Source organism: Arachis hypogaea, chromosome 13 (assembly GCF_003086295.3).
Source record: "Arachis hypogaea cultivar Tifrunner chromosome 13, arahy.Tifrunner.gnm2.J5K5, whole genome shotgun sequence".
NCBI classification, from domain to species: domain Eukaryota; kingdom Viridiplantae; phylum Streptophyta; class Magnoliopsida; order Fabales; family Fabaceae; genus Arachis; species Arachis hypogaea.
This window is the reverse complement of record NC_092048.1, coordinates 74,456,636-74,466,987: the sequence shown is the minus strand read 5'-3', so window position 1 is coordinate 74,466,987 and position 10,352 is coordinate 74,456,636. Positions and strand designations below refer to the sequence as shown.

Below are 10,352 nucleotides of genomic sequence, written 5' to 3'. Positions count from 1 at the left end.
GTTTAATGAATGGGACATTCTTCAAAATTTCTATGAAGGTTTGACTCTCAAGGCTCAGGAGGCACCAGATCATTCAGCAGGAGGCTCCTTACAATTGATGAAGACAGCAGAGGAGGCTCAAAACTTCATTGATATGGTGGCAAACAATCAATATTTCTTTGGCCATCAGAGACAACGCCAACCATTACAAAGGAAAGGAGTGCTAGAGTTGGAAGGAGTAGACACAATCCTAGCTCAAAACAAGATGATGCAGCAACAATTTCAGCAACAATTTGAACAAATGGCAAAGAGGATTGATAGCTTACAAGTTGCATCAGTAAATGTCACAAGCCAACCATCAACCACATGGGGGCAGAATGAAGAGAACCAAGAAGATCAGCAGCAGGAACAAATTCAATATGTGCACAACCTAGGTTCTGGATCAAGTGAAGTTTATGGTGACACTTACAATCCATCTTGGAGGAACCACCCCAACCTTAGATGGGGAGATAATCACCATCAAAATCAGTAGCCATGGCAAAAAAATTCAAATAAAAACAACTCAAGAAACAACCAGCAGAACAATAACCAAAATCCATATAGAAAACCCCAAAATAATTACCCCAATTCCAACCATTATCCATCCAATAACTAAACCACCAACCTAAACAACTATTATTCACCCTCACGAGCTCACAACCAACCACAAATTCCACAAGACTTTCAGAGAATCTCTAACTTGGAGATATTGATGGAAAAAATAATGAAACAGTAAGAACTTACAAACAAGAACAATGAAGCTTCCATAAGAAATATAGAAAGGCAGATTGGACAGCTTTCCAAGCAAGCTGTAATTGAAAGGCCATCAAGCTCACTCCCAAGTGACACCATTCTAAATCTTAAAGAAGAATGCAATGCCATACAGCTAAGAAGTGGAAAGATCTTGGTGAAAGACGAAGAAGCAACCAAGAAGCCAAAGGAGAATGACAAGAAGCAAGCTGAGAAAGAGGAAGCCAGCAACAAAGAAGTGACAGCAAGCAAGCAAACTTCAAAGAAGCTCAAAGAGAAGGATGACCAGCCACAAAACTTAAGAAAAGGGAAGGAAGCAATAGAAGGACTATCTCAAGGACAGATGCAAGTGGAGAAGGCTTTCACACCTCCCTTTTCATATCCTCAAAGGTTCAACAAGGAAACCAATGATCAACACTTCCCCAAGTTTCTTGAAGTCTTCAAGAAATTGGAAATTAATAGTCCCTTGGCTGAAGTATTAGAGCAGATGCCACTATATGAAAAATTCTTGAAAGAGCTCATTAACAAGAAGAGAAGCTAGCATGAGAAGGAAACCATTATGCTCACTGAAGAATGCAGTGTATTAATCCAGAAAGGGCTTCCCCCAAAACTTGAGGACCCTGGAAGCTTTTTCCTACCTTGTACCATTGGCGACATAAGCATCAATAAAGCAATGTGTGACTTAGGAGCTAGCATCAATCTAATGCCCTCTTCTCTGATGAAAAGGCTATGCATAGAAGAGGTAAAGCCCATACAGATAACACTAGAGCTAGTAGACAAGTCTGTGGTGTTTCCCAAAGGTGTGATTGAAAACCTTTTGGTCAAAGTGGATAAGTTTATATTCCCTACAGACTTTGTGATTCTGGACCTAGATCAGGAAGAAGGTAATTCCATCATACTAGGAAGACCATTCTTGGCTACAGCAAGGGCTATTATAGATGTGGAACAAGGGGCATTGACTTTGAGAGTGAACGATGAAAGCATTACTCTAAATGTCTTTCCAGAAACACATCACTCTGATGAAAAGAAAGACTGCATGGAGATCAATAAAGAAGACTTGCAGTGGAAGGAAGAAACCAACAAGACACTCATTAATTCCCTTCCAAAGCAAGAAATAAGCAACAAAGCAGGACAGAAGGAAAATGAACTTGTGCAGAGTGATGAGGGAAAGTAAGAAAAAAATGAAATGTAGCCCATCGTCAAGGGAGAAGGATCACCAAAAAGAAGAAAGAAAAGCAAGAAAAAGGCTCAAAAAGGATGGAAGAACAAAAAGATCCCGACTGAGGGATTTTCAAAGGGAGATAAAGTAAAGTTAATCTACCAACAGTTGGGGACAAACCAACAAGTTGATGACTACTACACTGTTAGCAGGATACTCTCATTGGATCATGCAGAAATTGAACATCAAGGCACTGGAAGGAAGCTCACAGTGAGTAGAGACAAGCTGAGACACTATAGTCATCAACCACCCTAATAAAGGCTTAATGTTAAGCTAATGACAATAAAAGAGTACTCCATGGGAGGCAACCCATGATTTAAGATTTTTGCTTTGATTTTAATTCCAATAATCAATGGTCCTTCTAGCATGAATTTGAGTGCTCATGAATATATTTGATACCTGCATACATGATCTTTAAGCATATGCTAGACTTCTAAGTTTGGTGTGCCTGCAGGCACTCCAAAATAGCCTTTCTAGCTTTCTTAGACTATATGCTCGTTCATTTTGATGGAAAATATAGCCAAACATTAATTTTGGTGTCTGCATACACATTAAATTGCAGAGAAATCAATTTTGTTCATAAAATCAAATTTATGAATAGATGGATCACAAATTGTTTCATTTTAGGAATTTATGCTAGAAAATAAAATGTTTCTTATAATGAAGGTACGAATTGTGATGGATTATTTGCATTTTACATTGATCCCTTAGCAAGGGACAAGTTTGGTGTTCACCAAATCTTGGTTCACTATCTAAGGAGCACAATTGTTTCTTTATGAATAAGGAACATGTTAAATTGTTTAAATGACTATCACCACACCACCGTGCCACTTTTGAATCCTAAGGCTCACTATTTTGTTGATTTAATTGAATAGGAAAAAGAAGATTGAGAAGAGGACAAAAGAGGAGGAAAGGCACGGTTATGACAAGCCAAGGGAGGGTGATCACATGTGCTTAGAGAAACGTGCCCCTTGGAAAACAAAATCTGCATGTATGCACCCTTAGAGACCGAACCTCATGCATCCAATGGGGAAGGAATCCTTGTCAACCTTCAACTATGCATGCAAACCATTTGGTATGCAAAATTGTTACTCAGGTTGTGAATTATTGTTCAAAATTGATTCCCTGGCGATGGCACCAAAAACGGATGCACAGAACCATGGTCTAAACATATCTTCACAACTTCGCATAACTAACCAGCAAGTGCACTGGGTCATCCAAGTAATAAACCTTACGTGAGTAAGGGTCGATCCCACGGAGATTGTTGGTATGAAGCAAGCTATGGTCACCTTGTAAATCTCAGTCAGGCGGATATAAAATAGTTATGGAGTTTTCGAAATTAATACTAAAATAAGGATAGAAATACTTATGTAAATCATTGATGAGAATTTCAGATAAGCGTATTTTATCGGAACCTCTGCTTTCCTGCTGTCTTCATCCAATCAGTCTTACTCCTTTCTATGGCTGGCTTTGTGTAAGGATGTCACCGGTGCCAATGGCTACTTTCAATCCTCTCGGGAAAATGGTCCAAATGCTCTGTCACAGCACGGCTAATCGTCTGGAGGCATCACCCTTGTCGTTGGTTGCATCATATTCCTCTCTGTGAAAATGGTCCGATGCGCTGTCACTGCATGGCTAATCATCTTGGAGGTTCTCGATCATACTGGAATAGAATTTACTATCCTTTTGCGTCTGTCACTACGCCCAGCACTCGCGAGTTTGGAGTTCGTCACAGTCATTCAATCCCAGAGTCCTACTCGGAATACCACGGACAAGGTTTAGACTTTCCGGACTCTCATGAATGCCGCCATCAATCTAGCTTATACCACGAAGATTCTGATTAAGAGATCTAAGAGATACTCATTCAATCTAATGTAGAACAGAAGTGGTTGTCAGGCACGCGTTCATAGGGAATGATTATGATTGTCACGTTCATCACATTCAGGTTGAAGTGCGAATGAATATCTTAGAAGCGAAATAAGATGAATTGAATAGAAAACAGTAGTACTTTGCATTAATCTTTGAGGAACAGCAGAGCTCCACACCTTAATCTATGGAGTGCAGAAACTCTACCGTTGAAAATACATAAGTGATAATGGAGTTCATTGGTCTCGGCCCCAGAGGGGAACCGGAGTAACCAAGACTACGAATACAATGATAAAAAGTTCTATTTATAATAAACTAGTCACTAGGGTTTACAGAAGTAAGTAATTGATGCTTAAATCTACTTCTGGGGCCCACTTGGTGTGTGCTTGGGCTGAGCTTGAAGTCTACACGTGGAGAGGTCATTCTTGGAGTTGAACGCCAGCTTTTGTGCCATTTTGGGCGTTGAACTCCACTTTGCAACTTGTTTCTGGCGCTGGACGCTAGAATTGGGTAGAGAGCTGGCGTTGAACGCCTGTTTGCGTCGTCTAAACTAGGACAAAGTATGGACTATTATATATTGCTGGAAAGCCCTAGATGTCTACTTTCTAACGCAATTTGAAGCGCGCCATTTTGAGTTCTGTAGCTCTAGAAAATCCATTTTGAGTGCAGGGTGGTCAGAATCCAACAGCATCAGCAGTCCTTCTTCAACCTCTGAATCTGATTTTTGCTCAAGTCCCTCAATTTCAGCCAGAAAATACCTGAAATTATAGAAAAACACACAAACTCATAGTAAAGTCCAGAAATGTGAATTTAACATAAAAAATAATGAAAACATCCCTAAAAGTAACTAGATCCTACTAAAAACATACTAAAAATAATGCCAAAAAGCGTATAAATTATCCGCTCATCACAACACCAAACTTAAATTGTTGCTTGTCCCCAAGCAACTGAAAATCAAATAGGATAAAAAGAAGAGAATATACTATAAATTACAAACTATCAATGAAACATAGCTTCAATTAGATGAGCGGGACTTGTAGCTTTTTGCCTCTTGAATAGTTTTGGCATCTCACTTTATCCATTGAGGTTCAGAATGATTGGCATCTATAGGAACTCAAAGTTCAGATATTGTTATTGATTCTCCTAGTTCAGTATGATGATTCTTGAACACAGCTTCTTTATGAGTCTTGGCTGTGGCCCTAAGCACTTTGTTTTCCAGTATTACCACCGGATACATAAATGCCACAGACACATAATTGGGTGAACCTTTTCAGATTATGACTCAGCTTTGCTAAAGTCCCCAATTAGAGGTGTCCAGGGTTCTTAAGCACACTCTTCTTTTGCTTTGGACCTTGACTTTAACCGCTCAGTCTCAAGTTTTCACTTGACACCTACACGCCACAAGCACATGGTTAGGGACAGCTTAGTTTAGCCGCTTAGGCCAGGATTGTATTCCTTTAGGCCCTCCTATCCACTGATGCTCAAAGCCTTGGGATCCTTTTTATTTGCCCTTGCCTTTTGGTTTTAAGGGTTATTGGCTTTTTCTGCTTGCTTTTTTTTTCCTTTCTATTTTTTTCGCCTGTTTTTTTCTTTTTTTTTTCTGCAAGCTTTGTTCTTTGCTGCTTTTTCTTCCTTCAAGAATCATTTTTATGATTTTTCAGATTATTAAATAACATGTTTCCTAGTCATCATTCTTTCAAGAGCCAACATATTTAACATTCTTAAACAACAACTTCAAAAGACATATGCACTGTTCAAGCATACATTCAGAAAACAAGAAGCATTGTCGCCACATCAATATAATTAAACTAAGTTCAAGGATAAATTCAAAACTCATGTACTTCTTGTTCTTTTGAATTAAAACATTTTTCATTTAAGGGAGGTGATGGATTCATAGGACATTCATAACTTTAAGACAAAGTTACTAACTACTAATGATCATGTAGTGAAGACACAAACATAGATAAGCACTTAACATAGAGAAAACGAAAAACAGAGAAAGTAAGAACAAGGAATGAGTCCACCTTAGTGATGGTGGCGTTTCCTTCTTGAGGAACCAATGATGTCCTTGAGCTCTTCTATGTCTTTTCCTTGTCTTTGTTGCTCCTCCCTCATTGCTTTTTGATCTTCTCTTATTTCATGAAGGATGATGGAGTGCTCTTGATGTTCCACCCTTAGTTGTCCCATGTTGGAACTTAATTCTCCTAGGGAGGTGTTGATTTGCTCCCAATAGTTTTGTGGAGGAAAATGCATATGAGGCATCTCCGGGATCTCATGGTGATGAGCTTCCTGCGCCTCTTGAGCTCCATGAATAGGCTCTCTTGCTTGCTCCATCTTTTTCTTAGTGATGGGCTTTTCTTCCTCAATGTGAATGTCTCCTTCTATGGAAGCTCCAGCTAAGTAACATAGATGGCAGATAAGATGAGGAAAAGCTAGCCTTGCCCCAGGAGAGGGCTTTTCAGCTATTTTGTAGAGTTCAAGGGAGATGACTTCATGAACCTCTACTTCTTCTCCAATCATGATGCTATGGATCATGATGGCCCGATCCACAGTAACTTCAGATTGGTTGCTAGTGGGGATGATGGAGCGTTGGATGAACTCCAACCATCACAGGCTTGAGGTCCAATCTTCTTAGTTGAACCGGCTTGCCTTTAGAGTCAATCTTCCATTGAGCTCCTTCCACACATATGTCCATGAGGACTTAGTCCAACCTTTGATTAAAGTTGACCCTTCTAGTGTAGGGGCGTTCATCTCCTTGCATCATAGGCAAGTTTAACGCCAACCTCACATTTTCCGGACTAAAATCCAAGTATTTCCCCCGAACTATTGTAACATAGTTCTTTGGATCCGGGTTCTTACTTTGATCATGGTTCTTGGTGATCCATGCATTGGCATAGAACTCTTGAACCATTAGGATGCCGACTTGTTGGATGGGATTTGTTAGAACTTCCCAACCTCTTCTTTGAATTTCATGTCGGATCTCCGGATACTCATTTCTTTTGAGTTTGAAAGGGACCTCGGGGATCACCTTCTTCTTGGCCATAACATTATAGAAGTGGTCTTGATGAGCTTTGGAGATGAATCTTTCCATCTCCCATGACTCGGAGGTGGAAGTTTTTGTCTTCCCTTTCCCTTTTTTAGAGGATTCTCCGGTCTTAGGTGCCATCAATGGTAATGGAAAAACAAAAAGCTTATGCTTTTACCACACCAAACTTAGAATATTTCTCGCCCTCGAGCAAGAAAATAAAGAATTAGATGAAGAAGAAGAAGAAAAGATGGAGAAGAGGGGGGAGGTGTGTTTCGGCCAAGAAGAGAAGAGAGGGTTGTGTTGTGTGAAAATGAGGAAGAATGGAAGGCTTTATATAGGGAATGGAGGGGGGATTAAGGTTCGGCCATATGGGTGGGTTTGGGTGGGAAATTGATTTGAATTTTGAAGGTAGGTGGAGTTTATTGGGTAGGTTTATGGGGAAGAGTGGGTGGTTGTAAGTGGTGAAGGGTTAATAGGGAAAAGAGATGGAGGTGATAGGTGAAGGGTTTTGGGGAAGAGTGTTTATTGGGAATAGAGGATGATTGAGAAGAGAGAAGAGAGTGAGTGGAGGTAGGTGGGGATCCTGTGGGGTCCACAGATCCTGAGATGTTCAAGGATTTACAACCTTGCACCAAATTAGGCATGTAAAATGCCCTTGCACACAACTCTGGGCGTTCAGCACCAGGTTGATGCCCATTTTGGGCGTTCAACGCCCATTTGTTGCTCATTTCTGGCGTTGAACACCATAACCATGCTTGTTCTGGGCGTTCAGCGCCAGCTCCTCTCCAGGGTGCAATTCTGGCGTTCAGCGCCCAGATAATGCCCATTTTAGGCGTTCAGCGCCCAGATACTGCCCATTTTGGGCGTTCAGCGCCAGAACCATGCTCTGTTCTGGCGTTGAATGCCATGCAGGTGCTTCCTCCAGGGTGTGATTTTTCTTCCGCTGTTTTTGATTCTGTTTCTAAATTTTTCGTTTATTTTGTGATTCCACATGATCATGAACCTAAGAAAATATGAAAAACAAAAATAAAATTAGATAAATAAACATTGGGTTGCCTCTCAACAAGCGCTTCTTTAATGTCAATAGCTTGACAGTGGGCTCTCATGGAGCCTCACAGATGTGCAGAGCTTTGTTGAGACCTCCCAACACCAAACTTAGAGTTTGGATATGGGGGTTTGACACCAAACTAAGAGTTTGGTTGTGGCCTCCCAACACCAAACTTAGAGTTTGACTGTGGGGGCTTTGGTTGACTTTGCTTTAAGAGAAGCTTTTTCTGCTTCCTCTCCATGGATATAGAGAGAGATCCTTGAGTTGTAAACACAAGGTTGTCCTTATTTAATTGAAGGATCAATTCTCCTCTGTCCACATCAATCACAGCTCTTGCTGTGGCTAGGAAAGGTCTTCCTAGGATGATGGATTCATCCTCTTCCTTTCCAGTATCCAGGACTATGAAATCAGCAGGGATGTAAAGGCCTTTAACCTTTACTAACACGTCCTCTACTTGTCCATAAGCCTGTTTTCTTGAATTGTCTGCCATCTCTAATGAGATTTTAGAAGCTTGCACCCCATAGATTCCCAGTTTCTCTATTACAGAGAGGGGCATGAGGTTTATTCCTGAACCAAGGTCACACAAAGCCTTAAAGATCATGGTGCCTATGGTACAAGGTATTATGAACTTTCCAGGATCCTGTCTCTTCTGAGGCAATGTCAGTTGATCCAGATCACTTAGTTCATTGGTGAACAAGGGAGGTTCATCTTCCCAAGTTTCAATACCAAATAATTTGGCATTTAGCTTCATGATTGCACCAAGGAACTTGGCAGCTTGCTCTTCAGTAACATCCTCATTCTCTTCAGAAGAGGAATACTCATCAGAGCTCATGAATGGCATAAGGAGGTTCAATGGAATCTCTATGGTCTCTAGATGAGTCTCAGATTCCTTAGGTTCCTCAGAGGGAAGCTCCTTATTGATCACTGGACGTCCCAGGAGGTCTTCCTCCTTGGGATTCATGTCCTCCTCTCCCTCTTTGGGTTCGGCCATTTTGGTTATGTCAATGGCCTTGCACTCTCCTTTTGGATTTTCTTCTGTATTGCTTGGGAGAGTACTAGGAGGGATTTTAGTGATCCTTTTACTCAGCTGGCCTACTTGTGCTTCCAAATTTCTAATGGAGGACCTTGTTTCATTCATAAAACTTACAGTGGCCTTAGATAGATCAGAGACTAAATTTGCTAAGCTAGATGGATTCTGCTCAGAATTCTCTGTCTGTTGCTGAGTGGATGATGGAAAAGGCTTGCTATTGCTAAACCTGTTTCTTCCACCATTATTAAAGCCTTGTTGAGGCTTTTGATCCTTCCATGAGAGATTTGGGTGATTTCTCCATGATGGATTGTAGGTGTTTCCATATGGTTCACCCATGTATTTTAACTCTGCTATTGCAGGGTTCTCAGGATCATAAGCTTCTTCCTCAGAAGATACCTCTTGAGTACTATTGGATGCAGCTTACATTCCATTCAGACTCTGAGAAATCATATTGACTTGCTGAGCAATATTTTATTCTGAGCCAATATGGCATTCAGAGTATCAATTTCAAGAACTCCCTTCTTCATAGGCGTCCCATTACTCACAGGATTCCTCTCAGAAGTGTACATAAACTGGTTATTAGCAACCATGTCAATGAGTTCTTGAGCTTCTGCAGGCGTTTTCTTTAGGTGAATGGATCCACCTGCAGAAGTATCCAATGACATCTTTGATAGCTCAGATAAACCATCATAGAATATATCTAGGATGGTCCATTCTGAAAGCATGTCAGAAGGACACTTTTTGGTCAGCTGCTTGTATCTTTCCCAAGCTTCATAGAGGGATTCACCTTCTTTCTGTCTGAAGGTTTGAACATCAACTCTAAGCTTGCTCAGCTTTTGAGGAGGAAAGAACTTGGCTAAGAAAGCCGTGACCAGCTTATCCCAAGAGTTCAGGCTGTCTTTGGGTTGAGAGTCTAACCATATTCTAGCTCTGTCTCTTACAGCAAAAGGGAAAAGCATGAGCCTGTAGACTTCAGGATCTACTCCATTAGTCTTAACAGTATCACAGATCTGCAAGAATTCAGTTAAGAACTGAAAAGAATCTTCAGATGGAAGTCCATGAAACTTGCAGTTCTGCTGCATCAGAGAAACTAGCTGAGGTTTTAGCTCAAAATTGTTTGCTCCAATGGTAGGAATGGAGATGCTTCTTCCATGTAAATTGGAATTAGGTGCAGTAAAGTCACCAAGCATTCTCCTTGCATTATTGTTGTTGGGTTTGGCTGCCATCTCCTTTACTTGTTCGAAATTTTTAATCAGGTTGTCTCTGGATTGTTGCAATTTAGCTTTTCTTAGTTTTCTCTTTAGAGTCCTTTCAGGTTTTGTATCAGCTTCAACAAGAATGCCTTTTTCTTTGTCCCTGCTCATAAGAAAGAGAAGAGAAAAAGAAAAGAAGA

At 40.6% G+C, this 10,352-nt stretch overlaps 1 non-coding gene across 1 annotated transcript; it reads left to right on the top strand.

Moving 5' to 3' along the window:
• The first annotated feature begins 9,678 nt into the window (after positions 1–9,678).
• Positions 9,679–9,786, top strand: LOC112738934 (small nucleolar RNA R71). The gene has a single exon (XR_003169881.1). It is a non-coding gene; the product is annotated as a small nucleolar RNA R71 (small nucleolar RNA).
• The last annotated feature ends 566 nt before the right edge of the window (positions 9,787–10,352 follow it).